This window comes from Ambystoma mexicanum, chromosome 12 (assembly GCF_040938575.1).
Source record: "Ambystoma mexicanum isolate Mex_15411 chromosome 12, UKY_AmexF1_1, whole genome shotgun sequence".
Taxonomy (NCBI): domain Eukaryota; kingdom Metazoa; phylum Chordata; class Amphibia; order Caudata; family Ambystomatidae; genus Ambystoma; species Ambystoma mexicanum.
Window position 1 is genome coordinate 652,803,236 of NC_090936.1, and position 25,049 is coordinate 652,828,284.

Here is a 25,049-nt window from a genome sequence, read left to right on the forward strand (position 1 = left end):
AACTATCATTGTGTCTTTGTACTTAAATTATAGATATCTCCATGGCACAAGTCTAGCAGAAGGCAAGGGAGGGAATCACTGATGCAGACCCAGGAACGGGTTTATTTTCTTCAATAGCACTGTATGCCAAAGCGCTTTAACAATTACTTAATGAGAAGGTGAAAAATATTAAATGGAGACTAAAAAAAAATGCACATTACATACAAGAAAAGCTAGAGCAACATCAAAGAAAGCTTACAGCAAGAAAAAAACACAAGAACCAGTAAAGCAGATTAAGATGAAAGTCTGACAATGTGTACATGCAGGACAAAAATCAGGCAACCCCACACAAAGCTTGTGAAGTTGAGAATGCAAAATAACGGGACACTCGGAACACCACATTCAGCTTCATTGTAGAACAGCTGCAGTTCCACAAAACAAAGCAAGACTGGATCCACCATTCCCTCCCTAACCTATATCCTCAGTCTATAACCCTCTGAATCCCGCCCCCCTCTCTCCACGTGCCATGTGTACCCATATCAGTCTGGTCTACTCCCTTATAGATAAAATAGATACATATGTAAGTCAAGGAAAACGTGCAGGTGAGCGATTCAGCGCTTGAGTTAGATGGGACCGTTTGCTGGTCGCACGACAGCACAGAACATGTCACAGGAGATGTGATGATCTGACCTGCACTTCTGGTAGAAGTTCAAAGAGTGATATCCAGCTGCAGGATTTGTTTGGTAGCTTCAACATCCAGCAAATGCTAATCGAATACCAACTTTTAAAAACTATCAGTAGACGGGTAGTTTAAATCAGTAGGTTTCTAGCCAAACCATAGTGGCTTCAAGCAGTAACATGGGGCACAGCAACTGCAAAACTAAAATTGAGCCAATCAATCAATCTGCAATCGCCACTAGCCATTTGACAGTGACAATTCACGCTTCTTGAATAAGAAAGGTTATGCAGCATACATGTAGTGTATTTTGTGGGGCTCTTTCACCATTTGTATGGCCTCAATGTGCTTTGAACGCCCTCAGTGACTGCAGGCCGTGTGTAGGAGGTTCTAAGAGTATAATTTAAGAGATGCTTGTGTACATTTTCTCAGAATTAGGACTTAGATTACTGGCTAGGCTCCATGAAGCAGCCCAGGTCAGGCACGTGGTTGGGTGCTTATGGTAGTTTGGAATAGAGAGATATTGATGAATAAGAGTCGGTGTGCCCAGCTAGACCGAATCTTATTTCATAGGTTGTCGCTGTATGCTAGTGGCAGAGGTGTTGAAGTGCGTCAGGTGTTTTAGTGCGGTCGCTACGTGTGCAGCTAGGCCGAAATGGCGTAGTCATAGCTGTATTTTATGGTGTATGGATGGGTGGCCTGAAGTGATGTGAGGTATACATAGTGTATGCTTGGATGGAATTATTTTTCTTTGTCCGATGCGGATCGCTGGTCTCGCCATTTCCAGTTCTACTTGCAACGATAGTATGAACAGCAATGCCAGTCCTGAAGGGCGAGGGTGCTAGAGTTCATGAGGACCCTAGGGGAAGAGGAGAGCAACTGAAGGGCGAAAGATTGTTATGGGATACCGCTGCGAAAGCTCCCTGCATCCCCGGGTACTGGTAGGAACATTGTTGTCCATGGGCAGGGGGATATTGGTCACGGTTGGCTGCTGCGGATGCTGCCGGAATCAGTATAGCTCAGGGGCAACTTGCTCGCCTTTGAAGCAAGACGACATAGCTCAACACAGGTTCAAACCCCGGGTCCGCGCTTAGAAACCTCTGGGTATTAAGCACGTTATAAATAACCAATCATATCATATATTGATTGGCAGGTAGAGTGATGTTGTGTAAGGTTCAGCGATATATTTGGAGGTCGGAAGGATTTCAGGAGAGTACAGGTAAGAGCCAGGTTTTGCGTGCCTTTCTGAATTTCAGGTGGTTTTCAACATTGCAAATGTGCAGGGTTAGGGCGCTCCAAATGAGAGTGGCTTGAACCGAGAACAAGGTCTCACCCAGTCTGCAGGATTTGTAGGGTGGGACCACTAGGCGATATGCTCTGCGAGATCAGAGACTTCTTGAGGGGTGGTAGCGCTGGATTTTCTCTTGGGGGAATCCCGGACCAGTGTTGGGGATGCAAATGGCTTTAGAGGCAACACGTCGGCCAATCAGGAGCCAGCAGAGTATTCTTAGTATAGGGGCTGATGTGTTCTCTTTGGGGCATGCTGATGAGCAGGCGTGCTGCAGCGTTTTGGATTCTTTGAAGTTTCCTAAATTGGAACGCCAGCGCGCCTTGGTAGATGCAGTTGAAGGCTGAGAAACGGTGGGGGTAGGTGAGGTAAGGTAAGATACACCTGAGAATCCGTAGATGAAACAGGTTTTAGATACGAAGGGGGTGTGTGAGGAGAGGGATAAGCCTGTGTCCATTGTGCATCCCAGGGTTTTCACTGAGTTGGCAGTTACTGGAGTAGGTCCTAGGGATTGGGGCCAAAGAATTTGCTGGGGAAGGAGTGCTGTTTTCTCACAGACCAGGATTTCAGTTTCCCCTGGGTTCAGGATGAGGTGGTTGGTTGTCACCCAGTGGTCAATATCCAAGAGACATGACAGGTCTGGACTGTTGGGTCCTGTGACTTTGGGATTGTAAGGATGATCTGGGTATCATCTGCATAGTTGTAGCAAGTGAGGTTGTGGGAGTGAATGATTGCAGGCACAGGTTTAAAGAAGAAGTTGAAGATTAGGGGGTAAATGGATGCTCCTTGTGGCACACCCATGGTTACTGGTCTTGCGGTGTAGCTGAACGGGTGGAGGAGCGTGATTGGAGTAAGATTGGAGACGAAGGAGGAGATCCAGGAGAAGGCAGGGTTTTTGATTCCTAATGTTTGTAGCCTGCTCAGGAGCATAGTGTGATCAATGTTGGCGAATGCTGCAGAGAGGGCAACGTGGATTAGTGCAGTGCATCCTTCTGCATCAGCTGTTCTTTTTAGGTCTTCCCAGGTGGACACTAGGGTGAATTATTTTCCTCCGAGCGGCCTGAATCCTGATTGTGCAGGCTCTAGGAGGTTGTTGGTTTCAGTGAATAGGCTAAGCTGCTTGTATGCTGTGCGGTCCATGAATTTGGCCAGGAGTCTTATGTTGGAGATTGGCTCGTAGTTCTGGGGAGGAGAGGTTTGATGTATGAGGTTTTTAAGGCTTCCAGGAAGGATCCTGAGGGAGTGGTTGATCGAGCGAGCAATGCTGCCTGTGCAGGTTGAATAGGAGGTTTGAGGATGTAGGGCGGGCAGGGATCCTAAGGGGAGCGTGATGGGTGACTGTGCAAGAAGTGAGTGGAACTCCTGGTGTGAGATTGGAGAAGCAGTTAAAGGTTTGTAAGAGGTGGGGGTGGGGGGGGTTGCTGAGACTCAATATGTGGGTCGTCAGTGCGCGGGGGCATGCATTTCAATTTAGAGGTGATGTCCAAATGTCCGTCAATAGCAACCTTGTGGAAGTGTAGTGATAAGGTGTCACAGTGCTAGTGTGACCGCTGGGGCGGGGCGGGGCTGGTGCAGGCCGGGGAGTTCAATTCTGAGATTATTCTGTGCAATTCCTTACTTGTGTTTCGAGCGTCGAGGATTCTATTCCCATTGAATTTTGTCTTGCTTTTCTTGATCTCCTGTCTGTACGGGCTGGTTATTCTTGCTAGTGCGGTTTTGTTCTGGGCCGAGGTGGATGTTCTCCAGGTCCGTTCCAGGCAGTGCTTGAGGGTGTTTAGTGCTTTGAGGTGAAGGGTGAACAACCTGGGAGTGGGTCCTGATCTCCGAGAGAGACATTTTGTCAGTGTGAGGTCATTTGAAAACAAGAGGTCGAAGATTTTGATCGGAGGAGGGCCTTCATGGAGGGAGTTTTCTAGATCTGGGATGAGAAAGACTTCATTCCATAGTGGTATCGGAGGAGTAGGGGTTGGTGGTGTACATGTGCGCTGCCATGACATCCGTCTGCTGTGTTCGCTGGTATCGAGAAGAAAATTGCTGAATGATTAGACCATGATAGTGGGCAGGGGGCTGGGTAGATATGTTGGAGATGCTGATCAAGGGTGTGGCCTCTTGTGTTGGTGGGTGCAGAGATGTGTCAGGCTGAGTGATTCTAGATGGTCTGTGTGATTGAGTCATGGAATTTTAAGGGAGAGTCATTCCAGGTGTTGAAATCTCCCAAGATGTTAAGTGTTGGATCGAGAATGAGGTTGGTGGCCAGCGCTTCGCCTAGTGTGTCTGCAAAGATTTTGTTGTAGCCCGTGGGGCTGTAGAGGAGTAAGAAACTGTGCAAGGTGGATGGTGTAGTATCGCTAGTCCTCCACCTCTTCGCGCTCTGTTTTGGACAGTAAGGTTGTAACGCAATGAGCTTATAGCCGTCTGCAAACCAGGTCTCAATGATGAAAAGAATGTATGTTTTTTCTTCTGTGTGGAGTTCAAAGATGTGGAATTTATTTTTTGGAGGCTGACCTGGCATTGATGAGTATGCAGGTTAGTTGGAGGAGTGTCCTTGTATGTCCAAGGTCCGTGGTTAGAGGTGCTTTGGTGAGTGGAGTGAGGGGGGGGGTGGGTTCTCGGTGACCGGAAGTTGCGGAAGGATGCAGCTAGTGGAGTGAGGTGGTGAGAGTAGGTAGTTGCGGTGGGTAGGGCCAAAGAGGCTGGTTGTGCAGGGGTGGCACCGGGGGGGGGGAATTGAGGTCGTTCTGTAGGACCCGAGACATCGGGTATGGCAGATGAATGGAATAGGGATAGGACTGGGTTGGGTATTGGAGGGGAGGTTTGGGGTTCTATAGTGTGGTGGTAGGGTTTGTGAAATGGGCTGGAGGGTGGGTGTGGGGGCCAGGTGGTGTCCAGTAGGGTGTGTGTGTGGTACACGGGAGTAGGTAGTTGTGGTGGGTATGGCTAAAGAGGCTGAATGTGCAAGGGGGCTGAGGTCTGCGTGACGTGAGACATCGGGTGTGGGAGATGAAGGGAATAGGGATAGGACTGGTTTTGCTGTAGGTGGGGAGGTTTGGGTCCTATAGCGCGGTGGCAGGGTTAGCAGAATGGGATGGAGGACGGGTGACTCTGGAATGTGCTTGTGGTGGCCTTGGTCTGTGCCTTTCTTAGGGTTTTTGGCAGCCTGGTGTGTGTGTGGGTGAGAGTAGGAGGGGCTGTGGAGCGTGGGGTTTTGGGCAAGGCTGCTCTTGCTGCGCTGAGGCTGGGGAAATGCAAGTTGCTGGTGCTATGTTGATGGAGAACGGTGCATGCCGTTGGTGTGGGCGAGTGGTTAGTGGCTATGGTGGTGTGGGAAAGTTGATTTAAATGGTTTGCTGTGCGTCTGGATGGTTTCGCGACATATCGATTCCTGTTCACTCTCGCCAAATGGCTGCTTTTGAATGAGCAGAGCGGGATCTGCGAGTGGGGCATAGTAGGTCGGGGGAGGAGAGGTGGGGTTAGGCTGGAGGGTGAAAAGGTGTGACGTGTATGATGCTGAATTGGGACGGAGGGTTGTGTGTAGGTGCAAGAGGAGTTTGTCGTGTGTAGGGGTTCTCACCAGGCCTAGCGCTGCGCCAGCGTGCTGCTCCGATTTGTCTACAGTGTGGCATTCTATATAATTTGTGTTAAGGGAGTATCTGATTGTGTGTCTGTGGAACGGTGTACTTCCACTTGGATACAACCCTGAATGTGTGCACTTACCTGGCCTAGGGTATCTGGTCAGGGCAATCGTGCTTTGGGATACCTGGCTAGAGCGGGAGGTGGCGCACCTAGTTGGGGTACTTAGGGAGAAAGTAGGCTTGACCGCAGTGCTAGAGAGGAAGTAAGGTGTAGTCACCTGGATTTGTATGGTGGGGTTAACTCTATCTTATGATATAATAATCTTGAATTTCGGTCAGCTGGGGGAGGATTGGGATTCCACCGTGCGGGACTATGGAGATTAAGTATGCATTTAGTAAAAGGCAGAGGGGCACAATTTACCTTAGCGCAGTCTATCCAGATGCAAGAATTAGCAAACTTCACACTGTCAATCTAGACGCAAGGTATAGCGAAGGGGTACAATTTACCTTAGCGCAGTCTATCTGGATGCAAGATATAGCGAGGGGAACAATTTTGCCAAAGTAATGCTCAAGGGGCAGGATCTAGATGCACAGAGATACAACAATTTCGTAAGAGCGTAATTTAGATGGGTTGGACAGTTCATAGGGGAGCGGAAATGGCTGGTTCCCTCCCTCCCACCCCACAACTGTTCAGCAGCGACTGACAAGGTAGGTGCGGTCTGGACAGCTGCAGGCCCCCCCAGGCTAACCCAGGCCAACGCGGTCTGGAGCTGCAGTCCTTTAACCGGGGGTCCTTCACCGCAGGGACTGCAAGGGGCTGCCCTGGAAGGTGTTCTTAGATTGGTTTTCGTCCACCAATCAGGGAGGCTGGGCTAGGCTATGCCTCAGTAGCAGCCAATCACGGGTGGTGGGAGGCGGATAGGGAAGTGGGCGAGAATGGGAGCAGGGGACAAGAAGCACAATAAGCGCACTGGGTGGGGGTCAGAGTTATTTTTCTTTAGAAATTAAGCTACAACGGGGAAGGCAAACATTCACCTGCATGTGGATAAATCACATTCTTGCCAGTGGTTTGACACATGCCTGGCTAGTAGCTTACAACTTGCACCATGTGACATGATACTCTGATTATAACCGAGGCATCACACTTCTCCTCACCAGTCGTTTTTGGTAACACTGCACTGTAACAGTGGTCCTCAGTTCCCTTCCAAGCACTCCCAAATGTTATAATGGAAAAACGGAAGACAAAATGATTTGCTCAAAATTAAAAACTTTTGGTCAAATTAAAAAACTTTGATCTTTTGAGCTGCAAAAAGGTGGTAACTTAAGACGCCAAATCTTTCGTAAATGCTTCTTCCTTTTCAACTCTCCATAACTTAGCATATCATTTCTTTTTCCCTTTCAACTATATTCTTCCCGATGGTTGATGGAAAAGGGTGAAGGGAAAGTGGACATGTTCCTGTGGTGGGAATGGATGAAAGGTGGTGCCGTGTTGTGCAGATTGTGGGATGGACGGAGAGTGGGCAATGCTTTTAACATGTGGATGGCTGGGTAAACTGTGGAGGAGAGGGATGTGCCCATTAGGGTGCAACTAGGACTTGTGGAAGAGTCGGGGTAGGTAGAGAATAGGGTAATGTTTATGTGGGATGTGTGTCATGGGGATTTCGCATTTTTACTTACTGAACATCATGGATGTAATTCTGAACATAAAGGACACATAGGAAGCAGTACAGACGACAGGTAATAAATGTAAGTGGCCTGGGGACAGTGGCTATGACATACGATTAACAATAAGGGCCTACTTTCGCAAAAAGGGGGAGAGACTGCATCATATGAGAAGCAGTGAGTGTAAGGAAGAAGGCACGTTGTTGGCTACAAAAGTGCTGCCTAATGAGAAAGGCGAGAGCAGGGTTGTGGGCGGGGTAGAGGGTGATGCAGATGCAAAATCTGGTGTAAGCGTGTGCATGTTGTTTTAGCTGAGACACTTGGGAATATTGATTATCTGGATGAGAAAGCCCAAGGCCTGATACGAGTATAGCACATCTGATCTTGAATTGCAGAACACAAAGCCAGAAAGGAAGAAGCCAACAGAAGCTGTAGCAGGTATGTGAAGGGGATGAAGGAGGGTCCCCTCAAATAGGACCATCGGAAGGTGGGCTGGAACAAAAGACCAACCTCATGGAGGCTTCCTTCAAGGGTAGGATTCCAAAAAGTTTGTTTCCGGCATTTATACCCTAATGCATCTTGGTTGTGATTTGGGGAGTAATAGGCGAGGGGTATGTAAGAGAGTTTGGGTTAAATAAGGGACCCTCACGCTAGCTCAATTAATGTATGTGGGGTAAGTGTAAAGCCTCCGATTGCTTTGTGGGGGATGTGTGCGTAGTGCAAGATGGTAGTAGTTTTAAGCAGAAAAATTTGTTAAAAAGAAAAGGGGACGACAAAAAGGACAAGGGAGGGAAACGCAGGGTGCCATCTGTGATAAGGGTAGTACTCACTACGTGGGGATTAAGGTGGTCTGTGGAAAGCCAAAGAACAAAAAAACAAAAGGAAAAGCAATTAATGTAGGGCAAACAGTCAGTACAGGGTGCAACAATACATCCAGGGTATTAACTAGAAGTACAGTTTATACAAGCATGTACCAAGGGAGACAATACAGTAGGACAACAATTAATCTTGAGCAAAAAGGTAACACCATGGGGCAATCATCTAGGATGCAAAGGAGAAAAATAGAGTTGGGCAACAATTGACCTGGTGTAAAAGGTTAATACAGTGGGGCAACAATTAAGTGGTGTTGGGATACAAGGAGAAATTCATTTTAGGGCTTTGTCTCTTACCCGATTGACAAGCTGTCTGGGGTTTTGGGCTAGGTATTGTAGCCAGGGCCGGGTTTGAGCACCACATCAATGAGGCATTACACTCTCACGGCGACCCAGGCAACAATGCCATTGGGCTCTGGAAGTTGTGAGGAGTGCGTTTGGCCATCCTGTGCCACAAGGGAAGCATGCATAGGGGGAAGGTGAGAGGAGGAGGCCTGAAAGTGGGTTGGTGAAAGAGGGCAACAAGGAGAAAATTGAGTGAACAGTTTGAAAAAATGTACCCTCACAAAAAATAGGGTCCTTTCTGGCCTCCATGTTGCTCTGCAAATGCCTCCTGGAGTTGGGGCTCAAGTCTGGTCTGAGAAAATTTGACAGATGGACTGCTTTTAATGTCAGGGTGTAGAGAAACAAGAAAAAGGGGAACCAGAGAGGTGCAACCGATGGAAAGGTTGAGGATGCAGTCAGCATGGTGGGGGCGGGTGGGGGGGCATGGGAGGGGTAAGACCTGGATATATGTGAAGAGAAGGAGCATGAATTTAGAGAGAATTTTGCATGAAGGGCCATTCAATGTGGTGTCAGCAGGGGAGCTTGGTAGGTTTTACAGGAAGCATAAAACCATAACAAACCGTACAATGAGAGTCTTCTCCCATCTAGCAGCCGCTGACCCCACACAAGTCTCCTGCGGCGTTCCTCAGGGATCATGCGTATCTCCCACCATGTATAACATCTTTACTAAGCCCTCGTTTTACAAGTTGGACAGGTTGGGTGTCACCTACACCAACTACGCAGAAGACACCCAGATCCTCATTCCCTTTTCGGGCAACTTCTCAGAAGACTCGGCCTTAGTAAACAAGATATACTCCTCATTCAGGCATGGATGGCATCCCATGGCCTCTGCCTGAACGAAGACAAAACTGAGTTACTGATCTTAGGCTCAGAGACGGCCATTAAAAATCTTAATCCTAGTTACACTTCATTCAATATTGATAATGTCATCAAATTGATGCCCGCAGTTAAAACCCTCGGCTTTTATCTTGACTCTACACTCACCTTCAAGAAGCAAGTTAACTCACTATCTTCTTCTACAGCTTACACCTGAAAATTAATCCGAGCCTGCCGACCATTTCTTTCTGAAGCTAGCCGCATTACTTTAGCCAATGCACTTATTTTATCCACACTGGATTACTGCAATGTATTATACGCAGGATCCAATAAGTACATTATTGATAAAATGCAAAGACTCCAAAACAATGCCCTTAGACCAGCCTTAAATATTCCCAATAGAGAGCATATCTCTGCATTTAGAAGAGATGTCCAATGGCTTAAAATCAAGGACATGATCTCCCTTAAAGCACTTTCTCTCAGGTCTCAATTACAGAGCGCCACCCTACCATGTAGAAAGAATAAACAAGAGAACCTCTGTCAGACCCACGAGATTGTCCAACTCTTACACTTTAGAGGTTCCCAGATTCAAACGGGCCACAGCTGGCGGCTCGAGCTTCCCGGTTATAGCCGCCCAATCTTGGAATGGACTCCCCCCTAGATCTTAGAACTGACCATGCTTACTCTAGATTTAGACGGAAAGTCCTCACTTGGCTACGGACTAATGATGCTTAACCTTTAACCTCCCTACCTCTAATCGATACCCATCTGAACCTACTCCTGACTGCACTCTCCTTAAGGACTGCCAGGTTTGACCATTTCAACTGTAAATGCTCTATGGTTTCACTTGACTGTATCTTGGGTACATCTATGGGACCACTGATATCAATGAAAACTATGTGACAGTATCAATGTTTTATCATTGTATATAACTATACTTATCTTTCTATGTATGTACATACCTACTCTGCAACTAAGCTTAAGTATCCCTGTAATGCTTGCGCCCAGCTACCTGAGGGTTTTGGTTTGCGCTTCATCAAATAAACGAACAAAACAAAACATAACAAAACAAAACAAAAACGGCAAGAACTTTTAGAGGGAAGACAAAGTAATAGGCTTAAAAGTTGTCCAGTTTGCTAGGTAAAAAAGTAAAGATTAGACTTTTCGGCAAGTGCCAGGTGAGGTGAAGGGTGGATTTTCCCCATGTCGAGAAAGTTAATCCTGGCTACAGTTGCTGCAATTAACTGATTGACCTAAAGGTCACTGTCAAAAAGGTTACCAAAGCTATGAGCCGTCAGTGAAGGAGTGAGAAGGCCAGGAGGTAAGATGAGAGATCAGGGTTGGCATTGGATGCAGCATGAAAGAAGACTTCCGTCTTGAGCTTTTTTTTTTTTGTTTAGCATCAGGCAGAGTACAGCCATCCAAAGACAGATGGCTGAGAGGCAGCGTGCGACACCTACAGCAAGAAGAAAAGAAAAAAAGCAGTGTACTAGCATTTCTGGTGAGGGGCCGGACACCAGACCCTTCTCCCCCCCCCCCCCGATGTGATGGGCAGCAGGTCTGACACTGGGCACATGCAGCAAGATACTGAGAAGCAACAAATCATGAAGAGTTCCTTTTATGTATGCTCCAAGATGAGTAACTGTGTGTACATAGCACTTAAATGTGGGCTGCAGTATGACACTTCCAACACAATCCTCACACATTTGGCATATTTTGGCTTTCTTGCAGTGTCTGGTGTGCAATATTCAGAAAAGGGGGAGGTTAAGAAGCAAGGTTTGTGCATATAGGACTGACAACACTAGAATTGCGGAAACGGTCACAGCTAATCTATATTTAAATGGATTGTTTTAGATTTGTGTGGCCTATTTTGTGCATGCCAAACTATTGCACATTTTGATGTTATTGTAGCCTAGAATTTCCTGCATCTAGCTAGCTAGATTAATTTTCTACCAGATTATGCCTGCTTCCAAGTGCTGTTACAAGTGTTATTGCCAAATGCAATGGTATTCAACTTATTATAATTGGAAGGATTAAAGAGCTGAGTTGGCTTTGCTAGGTTTGAAATTCCTACCGAATGTTGTTTGATCAACTGTGCAGTTGAAAGTAAACTTTCTTAGGTGGTTGATGGGTCTCCCATTTCTGTCCACAGTCCTTTTTCAATACAAAAAATTATAAAGTATTCATGACCGAATGCTCCTGCTTATGAGCACTGTAATGATCGGTGTTAAAATTAGGAATGCAACCCCGCGAATAATGCCGTTACCAAATGATTACAGAAAAAACATTTGTATTATTATTGCTTATTTATATAGCGCTTAGCACTAGGTACAGAGCAGACATTTACTTCCATCTGGACGCAACAGTGTCAATAGCCCATCAATAGGTTGCATGGATTATAGAAACAAATACACTTTACATTTGTTTACAGAAAGTAGTCAAGGAGCTCAGAAAGCTAAGTTGCAAGGGGAGATTGTTCTTGGCCTCCACCTCCTCTGGAACAAAGAAAAGTCTGTCGCCTCTGATTAAGCAACAGGTTTGGGGAAATGAATAGCACATTTTTTGATTTGTGGACCTGAGGGTCATACAAGGCTAAATTGTAATCACTTAGGGGCCAAATCGTTGATGCACTTAAAAACGAGGCATAAGATCTTAAAAGATACAGTGATCATGGGCAGCCTGTGCAATGAGCATCGAGCAGAAGAAACAGAGGTACAACGAGATGTATCACAAAGGAAACAATGCAAAAAAGCCCCGAATTAAATGCGAGCTGCAGCATGCAAACAGAATCAGAAAAATGCATGTGGGCGGAAATGTCCAATGTTAGCAGCCCATCTACGACAGGAGTATGTCCAAAGTAAATAACAGACACAAAGGATTCTTTTCAGTTACAATGAAGAATTCAGCAACCTTGTGTTAATTGGAAAACCAGTCCAATCTGGGATGAAAAGCACAGCATTATATAGGAAAGTGGAAAATCTTAATTAGGCCCTGCATTGTGTATATTTTCAATTACAGGAATCAGATTTGTATAAAGAAACATGCAAAGATAAGCCATTTACACGACCTTGGCAAATAGAAATGTTATAATGCTTCCCGTTTTGTGGAAAAGTAAAAGCAATAGGGAAAAGACAATGAATGTAAAAGCTGCATTTATTAACAAAAGCGGCTCTGGACCCCGGATAGCCAAATGGCATTCTTTCCCCCCTCAGCCAGACCAACATAAAGGTGAGATGGCTTCATTCCAATGAGAAAGCGTGAACACTGGCTTTTCAGCAGACCATAGATTCAGATACTGACTGGAATTAGTTATCAGGGGCCAAGCCTTTAAAGCAAAACAAATGCACCCCCTTTACAACTTCCGTCTCTGAATTTAGGCTAAAAGTCCTCTTTCCACGTAATCAGATCTTAAGATCAGCCTGGAGAAGGAACTTCACGACTTTGGGAGACCTGGAGTCTAGTGCAAGGGGCAGAAAGATCCTCGAATCACTCATTAAGTGGTACTGAATCACAAATGGCCCAGCCAGCTTTGGGCTTCAGAGATGACCCAGCACAGATGAAAAGGAACTAACAGTATACGGTACCAGATGTTCTGTTACCAGGCAGAGGAACTGGAGATGCCATGAAAAATATAACATAGAAAGAATTAATTCTGCCTTTGGAATTTGACACATGGAATCATATTTCTGCTTGTAACGTTTGATGGGAATGTCTTAGAGGCTTTATTTTAAATGATAAATGAAAAGCTCCATCAGCTGCATGTAAACAATCTTTTTTGAGACTAGGTTAATTATCCAAATTAGGCACATGTTGATTTTATAGATCCTAGAGTTCGTACTGGCGAGCCTGTTACTCTGAGCTGGGAATGGATTTTGTGTGCAAAAGTATCGGAGGTAAAACAAGAAAATCTATAACACCAATCATATGATGAAAATCACATAATTTGTTCACCGAAGTGAGGGCAATCGGATGAACAGATTAGTAACATGATCACATAGGAGGACTACGAAGTTTTAGAAAGTTATAATTGTTTAATGTAGACATCTCCAAGAACACAGCAGATCAAAATGGGAGGGGAACTGGGTTTAGAAGCCAGTCCCATTAGACTGCCCTCTTCATTAATATAGCAAATGAGTATGGAGGAGATGGTTTAGTGTAATGTCACTTTCTGAACACTGTCCAATCTCACATAGCCCAACCAGATTAGATAAATTATACCCACCTCTAAAAGGGAGTGGTTTCTGATCCATAAGATTCTAGGGACACTTACTTGCTCTCTCGCCAACTGGGATGGACTGACTCAAAGAAGGAGAGAACGGAGAATTAGCAACGGAAAGAAGAATGGAATAGATTGCCCTATTTTTGGAACCACTTTTAGATTTCTAGCATTACACTGCACTGTACAGTTCAGTGGGGAAGACAGCCGACAAGACCTGCTGACCGATGCCCATCTCTTCCTAGAGGAGGAGAATTGCAGTCCTTAAGAGGGTAATCACCCATCTGCGAGACAGCCAAAAGAAATTCATATGCAAGTATAATGCCAAAGGAATACATTCTGAGGGGAAATATACTCTAAATGGGAATAGATTAAATCCTGGTGCTTAATTTTTATTTGTAATTAGAAGGGTCGGATAACTGACGTAATTTCCTGGTTCCATCACAAAGCAGAGTTCTGTTACTGAACCAATCAAGACAACAAGGGGAAATGGTGATTAACCGCTACCCATTTTCCTTCCTTTAAGTTGTGCATTGAAAGTGAGAAATATGTAATGCAATAGAAGCACCATTGAAGGGAATCCAGGAAACCGACAATGTTAAACATGCTTTCCATTTGCAAGAGATTTACATATGGGAATATTAAGAAGCTTGTCTAGCAATTGAGTTTTCTAGGATGAGGTTTCAAATTCTGACAGGCAGGGATGTTCGGATTTAAATTGGTTTCCTATAATAATTATTTTAACTTAAGCCCTCATACAGTGTTCAACGCATGGTGGGTGTGCGCCAAGGCAAAATCAAATGTACATATAGTGATGCATGTGCTTTAAAAGTTCATTTTCAAGTTAAGTAATTTTAATTTGATAGATGCATAATTTGCTTATATTTAAATTGATTTACTGAGGTTTTTGTGTCCCGAAAGGGGAGGGTGGAAGTAGGGAATCAATATTGTTAAATTGGGGATCCCAGGGTAAATAAAAAGAACTCTATTCAATAAATACAAAATGCGCATGAGGTGGGTGGAAAATGCACCCAAATTGGATGTCAGCTGATCAAGAGACCCTACAGAGGTCTTGCAAGATGAGTCAGACTGGTCTGTAATTTAGGCATTTGTATAGCGCTTACTGCAGGGCATCTAAGCCCTGTTGCCTGTTAAAAAAGCAAATGAGGCGTCTAACAAAGCATTCAGTAGTGGTAGGGAGGAGCAAAGTCAGATAGATATTTCAGATGAGGGATGTACAAGATGCTCAGGGAGGCATTTGCAGTAAAAAAAAAAAAAATATATACATTTAAAAAAGGGAGGGGCTGTGTGTACAATTGGACCAAATTTATCATAGGACTCACTGTATTACATGGGGCGCAGTGCCGAAAGGAGACAGATGGAGGCAGGTGTTCGCCGTACCAGAGGTTATGTCTGGAACTTACTAATGTCATGGTGACCTCTTCTACTTACTTCCTTCCCTTGACTCCCAACAAACATTCGGGAGGCGTTGCATGTCAGAATTCTGACTTTGTTTGAAAATAAGATTCCCGATACGTGAGCAAAAACCTTGAATTTTTGCACTTCCTATTTAGGATACTATACATAATTTTTCTTTTCACCCAAAACACTAGGCCTGTGCTTTTGTAGAAGGTGCTTAAAAACAAGCTCTCGGGCGTGGCCTGGAGCCAGAGTGACAAGCATGGCTCCATGATAGCTCCTGGCGAGTGAATGGCTAGAAAAAGGTGATTTATCTCCATAGGTGCCAGCTGCAGTTTGAAGCCCTGGCAGGGTGGCTGGAGCATACCGAAGGCATCAGTAACAGTTTGTCGCCAAGCTCTCGATAACACGGCTCGGCGGGCCCGATGCTGAAATGGCACCTCGCGCCTCTGCTACCTGTCAGCCTGCATAGTGGGAGGGTTTGAGCACCAGCTGAAGTCCCAGTGTCGGGCCGGGGGGGGGGGGGTAGCCTGGAGTCACGCTGGGCTCCCGCTCCCTCGCCAAGATTCCTGCCAACTGCAGAGCCCGCTCTCCGCTGGGTCCTTGCTTCTGTAGAGGACCTCGCTGCGGGGGAGAGGCTCTGGCTTTAGCATGCGGGCTGGGTGCTGGTGGCGAATGAAGGAAGCTGATGAAGTGCGGCTGGGGGGGGTGGATTCTGTGAGGCAGGCCCCTGCTGCCCCTCCTCCCCCCAACGGCAGTGGGACCCAGTGAGAATGCCAGAAAGAGCAGGGCGCCCCCACTGACTTTGAGGAGGGAATGAAGTGGAGCAGCCAGTTCATGGACTGATTCCCCAGCTCTCTGCAGCAGCTGCCCTCTGGGCTGCACGTGCTGGGGGAGTGCACAGTCCGAACAGGCACTGAGGATCATGCCGGGTTAAGAGTACAGCGGATGGATTATCTCCCTGCATTGGAGCATTGACCTATGCACACTGTGCTGAGCATAGTGCCTGGAAGCATCCTGAGGAGGCAACACGACTGAAAGCATCTAATTGGGAGCAGAAGAGCTCATCAGCAGTGTGCAGGAAGTCCCCCTCAAAGGTACTGTTGGGCTCGTGGGGCTCAGTGGAGTTTTGCGGCACCTGATAGCTGCATTGATCCCAGGACCCTTCGTGCCACGCTGCTTCCTCCTGCCCTCCTACCCCGCTCCCTTCATGGCAGGGTCCTGAGCAGGACTTCCATCTGATGGTTCGGGGGGAGGGGAGAGATAACCCAGAGGCAGGCTACGCTGACGGGAGCAGGTCCCCACACATAGTACGGTCAACTAACCAAGGGTACCAGCCAAGAACAAGTGACCGCTGGTGGCAGAGAGAGCGAGCAGGGACGTGGCTTGTTTGACAGAAGTCTCCGACCCTTGAAATGTGTGTGCAATACTCCGACAGAGTACTATGGCGAAACCTCCCAAGGCGACAAAGCAACCAGACATTGCAACCTTGCTATCAAGTGAAACAGAGAAGCCTAGGAAAGGTGAGAGGATTGAAGCCATGATACACAGGATAGTGAGCCAGAGCCTCTGCCTTCCTCCCAAGCAACAACGAAAACTGACCTACAGGACCTCATTGTCGCCATGACAAGGGAATACCAAAGAGGCACCTTGGATAAACGTGTTGAGGAAGTGGAAAGCAGAACAGCTGAAGTGGAAGACGCTTCATGTGAGCAGAACTATAGGATAGGCGAAGGAGTCGATAGCATCACCAAGTTGGAGGCCAGGTGTGAAGACCTTGAAGCCAAGCCAGAGGATGCAGAGAATCTCTCCTGCCACAAAATGATTAGTCTGCGAGGCATTCCACTTGCGGTGCCCGATGCAGACCTGGAGAACTTCGTACGGGACCTCTTCCGCTTTGTCCTGACCCTCCCTGGTAGTGCTCCTCTGGAACTGGATAGAGTGCACCGTACCCAGCAGCGGCAGACACAGGCTTTAGCTCCAGATGTCCTGGAAAGAGTCCATTTTTATAAGGTCAAGGAGGACATTATGAGAGCAACAAGTCCAGTTCAGGGACACCTCGGTCACGCTGTGCCAAGACCTAGCTGCTCCCCACATTGGCAAAGAGGAAGGACTTAAGGCCGCTCACAGAATGGCTACAAGAATGTAAAAGCACCTATTGGTGGGGGTTCCCCACAGCATTGCTTTTCTCAGCTGGGGAAAACCATGGAAGGAACGCACGATTAAGGAGGCTGAATCCCTGCTCAACCCGGACGCTGCAAGAGAGGAGGGAGAGAGCGCGGACCCATGCGAGTCCCCCCACCCCCAGCACCTCCCCCTCAGGGGCTCACAGATTCTTGGACACAAGTGAGCAGACAAAGGAGACCCAATGGATGGGCCTGTAAATGCAAGAAGGGATCTGTGGGCTGAGGCAAGGAGGACTGTCGGCGAGAGCTGAGGAAGGTGCCTGCTGGGGGTGGGGGAGCTTGACATCTGATGGGCGGAAAGCAAACACTTGGTTTGGTTTTGGTGAGCTCTTTGACGGCACCCGAAGGGAGCGGTGAGGTATGCCGGCTACTGCAAGGTCAGCCCGGTCCTGAACTATTCCATAAAACGCCTGGAGTCCTTTGAGTTGCTTGTTAAAGTAGGGGCCTGGGATTGGCAATTGTAGGTTAATGTTACAGTTGCATTGAAATGCTCTTTGGGGCCGATTGGGCTCGGGGTGGTTGCCCCAGGGAATATGGGCTTTGTGCTTTTTTGTTCCCGAATTGGGAGGGGTTGGGGTGGCCATTCACCAACAACACATTATCATTAGCGCAACACTTCACCAGGGTGCAGGTCAGGGCTTACACAGGTGCACTCCAACGCAGCATGGAGTATGCATCAAGTACTGAATGCACCGCACAGGTAACACACAATGCGAGATATCAGCATAAAATAGCTATGCAAAATTACATGGGACGTACAGGGCCTGGACTCCTGGGCGAAATGGAAATCAGTTGCCCGAAAGCTCAGATCTATCAGCCGATATAGTCTTCCTGCAGATAACGCATTTCCTGACGGCAGATGAGCGGCGCATGAAGTCTGTACGGTTCCCTGAGATGTATTTCTCTACAGCAGCGGAAAAGAAAGGGGGTGGCACCGTTATTCAGTAAAGGGTTGCCCCTAACCAAAGTCACAGTTAAGCAGGACTCGTTGGGCAGATACATACTGGTAAAAGGACGTCTATATGAGCCAACACTCACATTCTCATTACTCTATTGTCCTAACAGCGCGCAGGAGATGTTCCTTCTGGCAGTCACCCCAGACATTATCACCTTTGCAAAGGGCCAACCCGTCATAAGGGGAGACTAACTCCTGACCCAACAGCCGATAAAATTCTACCAGCCACGAGGGAGAATTACAAACAAGCTGTGGGATTTGGCAGGCTCCTCAAGGAGGCGGGCGTGGTGGACGGATATCTAATGCAGAGCAGCGTTATTGCACATTCTACTCACAGGTTTATAAGGAACTTGCCAGAATCAATGTACTCCTTATGTCCAGCACGCCCTACTCCTGTCTGGGGGAGATAGGCATGCTGTCAAGGGTAACCTCGGACCACGCCCTGGTGATGGTGCACATCCGAACCATCGGGTTCCCAACCCTGCCCAAAGGACTGTGGAAGCTGCAGGATTTATTGCAGCATGTTGCAGTATCAGCAGGACATAGCGGTCACTATAGCCATCTATTTAGTGGAGCACTCCTCCCCTGACATTTCGCGCTCAACGATGTGGGACACCATCAAGGCAGTAATTCGAAGGGAGCCAATTCCTCACGCTGCAGGGCTTCAAACAGTAAGCTACAAAAGGCACAGTTAGAGGAGAGGGTGTCGACGTTAGAAAGGGTACTTAAACCATCAGTCCAACAAAGCGTCGAGGGATCTTAGACAAGCAAAATCCCTGCTTGAAATGCATTTATATAACAAGTCAGCTCGAGCCCTGGCATACACCAAGTTTTATTACGCCAACAGCAATAAGGCAAAACCGACTGCTGGTTTACAATCTAAAGAAGATACACTCCCGCAACAATACCCACACATTGAGTGATCAGGAAGGGTGCTTGAAGGTCTCCGAGGGAGAAGCTGAAAATGATGTTGGAACACCATAGAGGTGTCATGGCGGGGGTCCCAATCGGGGGCCATGAGCAGGCAAACTATCTGGCTGTGGCTCCCCCTACTACCGCTCAGCTCTTACAGGCCAAATACACTGATCAACAACAATGTAAAAATCTTTGCCAGAATGTTGGCATTGCGCATCTCGGGGGTCTCTGGGCAGCTGGTCCACCCGGACAAGACAGGGTTCATCACGGGACATACCACCCACAATAATTAGGCATATACTAAATATCGAGAGCGTTTCCAGAGCAGGTGCAAACATGGGTGTCGTCTCGCTGGATGCCCACAAGGCATTTGACCTGTTGGACTTTGGCTATATAAAACTAAGGTTCTCACCCATTACAGGTTTAGCCCAAACTTTAAAAAATGGGTATTGTCCGACTATTAGCAGCCCACCACACCACTCAATCAACAGCCTTCGATACCCAAAATTAGAGATTTTGCGGGACACCCGGCAGGGTTGCACTTTGTCGCCCCCAATTTTTGCATGATCTCGAACCATTTGCCCCTGGGATACGGGCTAACCAGCAGATACAGGAATGTAGATAGGAGGGCACTGCTATAAAATCGTCAATTGGACTCCTCCATCGAGGCTCTTTGGCAAGAGACTGAGGTTTGGCGAAGTGTCCAGACTCAGGGTTAACTACTCGAAATCCAGCACGATGGGGGTTAACATCTCACAGACACACCTGGGAATGGTAACAAGCAAAAGCCCAATCCCTTGGGACAAGGCTAGCATCACCTACCTAGATGTTTGCATCCCGAATAAGATCCCGCAAGTATACCAGTTCAACTTCCTGCACTTATTTAAGACACTGCTGGACAACTTAGACCGCTGGCATAAACAAGAGGTCTTCGGGTTCGGGAGAAATGCTGCGCTTAATCTAGTTCCAAGGCTACTCTACTGCCTCGCGCTGCTTGTTGCGATTCCTGAAAAGGGCCTAGGGAGGTTGCAGAAGGGAACGATAAAGTTTGTCTGGGTCAGGGAAAAAAACGAGGGCGGCTAGAAGGGTGAAGCTTGAGGGTGTTCCCAGCGGGGGCCTCTGTGTTTTCCGGATGCCTCCAGATAAGTCGGCTGCCACAACTATCATTCTCCTTCATGTAGCAGGAGTCCGACAATCTGCCTAAGTGGTGCAATATTGAAGTATGTTGGGCCTCGGCCCCCCTGTCCTTGTCTCCCCCTCTTCCTCAGACCCTCACAGGTCCCAAACTTCCTCACTAGTCTCCTGCACTAGCCCCGGGCCTTGCACTTGCCGCAGCATTACTGCCCTACGGTTACGACCCATGAGAGTGGTATCTCTCTGCACTTAACCCATCTTCTGACAGGACTGGGCACACCTGGTCCCTATTGTCGTCCCTCTCACACACTACCTGTTCTGTTCACCTGCAGAATCTGAACGTACCATGCCTAGTAAGATAGTTCGTCTCATCTTCCCTTGGTCTCCCCCCCACCCCTCCATGCATAGTGCGCTTTGAAACACTTGTGTATAAGCGCATAGTAAATAAACAATCAATCCCTCAGCGGGCTAACCCTGCCCAGGTAGAAACAGGGGGGGCGGTAGGAGGGGGGGGTACAATCTGAATACGTTTAAGACGCTGGGCTCCTGGCTGGTAGACAATGTGGCACTACAAAATATGCTGTCACAGTTTAAATGGCAGGGTTTGAAATTGAGATTCAGTGAGCAGGAGCTAAAACATGCTACTGGGCGACAGGCATCACCCTGTAGGTAGGAGCTACCTCAGGGGAATCAGGGGCTACCAGAGATGCTCATTTAACTTTTGGTCCATTTTGTGTGTACCATTGTGTTTAAATGAATATTAGATGTGTTCTAATTCTTCTTTATTAGCATTCCCAAATACTCAAAGTTAATGTCAAATGTACATGTTTGGAAGGCACCAGTTGGCACTAGGAGCCAAAAGTAGCTCCTGGTAGTCGTTAGTTTCAGTTTCAAGCTAACCAGGTTCTACTATGCTAGAAGCAGGAGCTAAATAGCTTGCAGCTCCCCTCAATTTCAAACCCGGACTGATGCAGCTTCATAGTGGTTTCCTCGCTTGCAAATATTGTAGCACATGCTAAATAATATCAATTTTTTAACAGTGCAGTGCCCTCTTATCTCAGCGTGTCCCATGCTTAGTCATGAGTGCCACTGATTTGAGCTAAAACATCCAAGACTTCCATTGTCAGTGTCATTGGCCCCTAACCAGTAGGGGTCCTTTGCAGTGGTCTCTTCTGACTTTGTTGACGCCATTGTTGGACCAGGGCCCAAGGTTGGCCATAGTGGGTGATAAAACCTACAACTATGTTCATACTGCGGTCTTTGAATTTAGCGTCCCACGTACTTTCGTGTCGGGTATTTGGAGAGGCCACCTTTTTAACATCACTGATAGATCCAGCAGCGAGTGCCCATCCAGTGTCGACCCAGTGGGGTTCCGTTTTGTAGTTTGAGATGGTGAATCTCTGTAGGTTCATCCTTTCATGCAAGGTCTGACCTACACAACTCTTGAGTGCATTTGGAAGATCTCCAGTTGTATGTCCCTTGTATCTGTATTGTTCCGTTCCACAGAGCGTTTATGGCACAACTGGTGCATATGTGTTGGCATGTTTTGCATGCACTTTTGCAAAGGTAGGTTCCAGGTCTTCTTTGTTCTTGGTCTAATGGACATGTGCTCCTGGTCAGAGACTGTGGTAGGTTTCTCTATTGTTTGCATGCAATTAGGGGAGCTTCTCTGAAAATGTCTCTTGGCTCATCATCCCTGCTGGATATTTGTTATAGATCCTTAACAAGCTAATCAGTTGGGTCAGAAACGGATGGTTGGTGACAACCAAAGTAATTTGTTCAGAGTTTCTACATTGTAGCAGATGGTCTCTGGCTGTTAATGCACCGTCGAGTTCCATGTCAATTTGTTCAGCTTAACTCCCCTTCTGCAAGAAGGAAGGATGTGTAGAGTACACTACTCCATAGTTTTAAAACTGCTAAAAATCAGTGAAAATTGATTTCTGTTCATGATTCTCTGTCAAAAGGTATTCTATTTTTTTAAATATTACCACATTTCTGCAGTATTTTAGTTCGCAACTTTGCTGTCTTTCCGCCAATGTTTTCAGTCTCAACAAATGTTTTCAAAGTCTACATATTCATTTTGCTCTTGCAATCGCTTGCCTGCTACCCATGACCTCTCTATAGTTGGTCTATCTTTGCCTGGAAGTGACCAACAGAACACTGAGTTTCATAAATAATTGATATACTTTAATACCGTTTTAACATTAAGTGGGTCAAGTACAGAAAAGTGCTTTCTGCTTTTCTTTCATAATTATGTCACTTGGCTACAACCAGTCTCCCTTCACATCAATATCATTCACATCAAACCTTTTGTTCCGAGATGCAACAAGGTTTAATTCACATATATTGCTTAGGACCGATGGGCAACATGTGAATTACCTCAAAACATATCAATTACCCTGTGACCGTTGTTATCGTTGGATAGTGTGTGTTAATAAAGTGGCAAATGTAGTCAAGCTCAGCTTTGCACATTCTGGTTGGACAGAGGTTCCTTTAGGAATCCTTGAAGGCAGTTGCTATAACAAACCTTCGACCATCCCACTGGTCTTTCATTGTATCCAGTCTAACGAGCTAAACCATACCGTTGGAACAACTTTTTATGGTAGGCACTGCATTATGTTCTTGACGTCGCCACACTTTACTCCAAAATTGCACATGAAGATGGACTTTTTGCATGTCAGAAACTCTTGCAAAAAAGCCTACACCAAGAAAGACACCCCAACCCCAGATATCACGAGATTCATACTCCCACACAATTTGTGCTTGAATGGAAGATACTTACTACAAAAGACCGAACGGACATGGGCACAAAAATGGCATCCCAGTATGCTAACCTTTTTCATGGCAGATCTCGAACAAGAAATCTTACAACAATCCCTGAACAATCCCATAGTATGGCCTCTCTAGAGAAATGGGCAGCAGAGTCCAGGTGTTTACATAGGACCTTTAAGGGCACCCCCACACCGTGGTCTCTTAAAGTACATGCAGCGGCCTTTGCCTTATCCTGAAGCACTGGGGGGGGAGGGGGGAGATCATATCCCCTTCCCAACATTATTCAGTGGCGGCAACGGAGAAAGACCATAAGAATGTGCTAGGCACAGAACACAGAGATGGGTACTATGGGTTCACAGTCGAGACAGGTTGCACAGAAAAGCAACAAAGATAAATGGACAGAGAATGGGCACAGACAGCAGGGATACAAACTGATGGGTATCTTTAATCACATTGTTAATTCTGGATATTGCAATTCGGGGTGGTTTATCATTAGACGAATTTGTATTGCCATGTACTGCAATCACGGAACGCTGATGAAATCATTTTCTTATAACATTAGTACGTAGTCGCATGAATTCCCATCAACATTTCCAGTGATACTGTCATTTTGACGCCCTTTTAACTCCTTTCACGTCACAAGAGGAATTTCGGACGCCATTTTTCAAGGACATCATGTGCGATATTTGAGCTACTTCAGGGTTTAGTTTTTAATATGGTTAGAAAAAATGGCTTGGAACGCATCATTTAATTATTTACTGTCCATATCATGGGTTGCACAAGCCATTTAATTTCTGCACAGAGTAAAATAATAAGGTGGCGCATTGCTCATCACTTTCAAGCCCCGATTGCTGCACAAAAACTAAGATCTCAAACTCCTCTTAATAGCGCTCTAATTCACTAACGAACATTGCTTCAGTCTACATTGTACGACCATTAAAAGGTGTTTGCTCATGCAGTAATGAATGCACTGCCGGCCTCTCCACCTTGCTAGACGCCTCTGTGCTGTACACTTGCCAACCGGTTAATAATGTCTTGAATTTTAGAGCACTTGACAAAATAACACTGCCCTTCGTTGAGAGCAAACATATCGTCAACCTGCCCACTTAACTTTGCACCTTTATTAATTTCAACACTGCTATATCAGCTTTAATTTATTTCGTGCTCGGGACACAACTTAAATCACACTCCCCATATTTCACCAATCGTTTACCACTGCTTTCCATTATACTCTTTTCATTGTTCAAATGTTGTACTCTTCCAACTCTTTCCTCAACCTCTCTTAAGAGCTAAGCAGAACTGAACGTCCTTAACTTTGCGTTTTAAGTACTGAACTTGATGTATTTTTGCAAAAGAAAACTAAAAAAAAATTACCAACAGCATGCAAGGACACTTCCAACTGACGGTCACCTTAAATTAACACAAAACTTCATTAGGTGTCAACACTGAAGAAGAGTGCGTTAATGTGGTATGGGCGAGTAAGGGGAAAACACGTGAAATCCCAAATAAGTAGCCGACATTAGAGAACGTAATAAAATAAAACCTAGACAGAGGAAGCCACTGCGATGGAACAGGAGGATTCGAGGCAATGGGTATAGGGAGAGACAAGTGTGCATACTAGGTGTAAAAACAGATGAATGCGTGCAATGGGCACACTGTTTTTAAACCACAAGTACAGCGGTTCATTAGATCTGCAGGATTCAGCAATACACGTCAGATACCATGCATGTAGTCTGGGTTCTCGCAATTAAAGGGAGTGGCAGACATAGCAGTTAGGATTCATGTATAATTAAAACCGACAACGCAAAGCTTTTTTTTGTAACCTGTACACTGTTTTTTTACAGAAACATTGCCGTTCATTATCGCTCTTGGAAATATCACGACCCCTTTTTAAGCAGGCTTCATTCACAGAGTTATGAGACAGAAGCGTCAGACCAATCAATGATTTTTCAGGGAGTAAACTATTTCAGCGGCCGGTAATGTTGCGTTATGTTTCGTTTCTGCTTGGACTGCATGCTTTCGCTTTCCACCACAGCCCTCCTTCCTGGTGAAACAAGGAGAATTCGCCGATGTCAAATGCATGCGTGCCAAGGTCCATCACACTGGTTTATTGGGAGCCCCTAGCCTACTACCGTCGTGGGCTCTTACACAACGACAGTGTCCACCTTGACCAACTTTCCTGTCATACACCGCGCGCGCCTGGGACATGACCCCCCGAGAAGCTGCAGTACAGCTAGCGCGG

The 25,049-nt window shown here is 46.5% G+C and overlaps 1 protein-coding gene across 1 annotated transcript in view; it reads right to left on the reverse strand.

Moving 5' to 3' along the window:
- Positions 1-25,049, reverse strand: part of NAMPT (nicotinamide phosphoribosyltransferase) — a 559,899-nt gene that overhangs the window by 533,911 nt on the left and 939 nt on the right. The gene's annotated exons all lie outside the window — the stretch shown is intronic.